The sequence below is a fragment of the Alligator sinensis genome, unplaced genomic scaffold (genome assembly GCF_000455745.1).
Source record: "Alligator sinensis unplaced genomic scaffold, ASM45574v1 scaffold28_1, whole genome shotgun sequence".
Classification (NCBI taxonomy): Eukaryota; Metazoa; Chordata; order Crocodylia; family Alligatoridae; genus Alligator; species Alligator sinensis.
Genome location: NW_005842133.1, coordinates 1,002,274 through 1,003,490, shown reverse-complemented (window position 1 = coordinate 1,003,490; position 1,217 = coordinate 1,002,274). Strand labels below are relative to the sequence as shown.

Below are 1,217 nucleotides of genomic sequence, written 5' to 3'. Positions count from 1 at the left end.
ATAAGATTATCTGTGCTTCCCTATGAGTTGATGATCAAGCAGTAAGGAGGAGCAAGGTTCTCCATATCTACAGATGGATGATAGGTCAATATTGCACTGCCATAAGCACAGCATTCCACAGGGTGTAGTTACACGCAAGCCAGAAGATGCCAGGAAAAAAATAAAGATAGAGAAAAATGATATGACCATCTAGGAATGAGGCAAGATGTGGCTTTGTAAATGGAAAAAAACTGACAGGAAAAAATCCCAATGTACTTTTTTTTCTTTTACAAAACCCGAAACAGCATTTAAGAAACTGAACATCTTATCCTTGCTGATACACAGAGCCAAAGCTTGTCTCTTTGTCACACATTAACAACTGGTGCATAGGTTCACTGAAAGAAAAGGGGCTAAGACAAAAGAGGCCAACACTAAGAGACTTAACAGCTATCCAACAGATGTAGAACAAAATTTGGAAACAAGCCAGCAGATTCCTACAGCCCATAGTGAGACACTGGTTGTAGGGGAGGAAAATACGCCTCCCAACCTCAGAACGTTGCAGTTTTCAACAGACATCTGCCCACAAGAAGTGGGCCTGGTTTGGATGATTTGAGCTCCGTACTTGCTGGTGGCCTATATCTAACAAGTAATGTTCCAGTGACTAAATACAGGACTTAATCATGCAAATAAATCTGTGTGAATGGCAGACCACCTGGATATTTAAGAAATACAACAACAATACAATTCTTGTTTCTAAATTCTATAAAGCTCGAGGATAGAAAGTTATATGTCCAGCATCTACACCAATAAGTGGCACTATCTTAGTGTTCAGTGGTCCCTTTGTTTTAGCTGATGTTGGTGTCTGACCTGGGCCAGAAGAGAGCTAAGTCTTGCCTGTCATTCAGAATCGTCTTGTTGTGTTCCGATAAGCCCATATTACAGCTTCTCTTTTCACAGGAAGTCCCATCAATAGCGCATGGGTTTTATTTGCATTAACTTTCCATAAGCCTGACAGCATGCCCACGTGGCACATCTATTCCACGTTGTTACAGTGGTGAAGGTTTTTAGAAAATCCAGCATATTAACTCCCTGACCAGCGCGCGCGCGCGCACACACACACACACACTCTCTCCTCAGTTATACCAAAGAGCTGCCCGAAGCATTAACTCTGATGCGGAGCTTCCCATGAGTCAATCAGCAGCATTGCTGGGAAGGACAGCCCTGCTCCCAGAACTCTG

General features: G+C 42.8%; 1 protein-coding gene across 28 annotated transcripts in view; it reads right to left on the bottom strand.

Moving 5' to 3' along the window:
* Positions 1 to 1,217, bottom strand: part of TACC2 (transforming acidic coiled-coil containing protein 2) — a 231,758-nt gene that overhangs the window by 175,686 nt on the left and 54,855 nt on the right. The window lies entirely within an intron of this gene.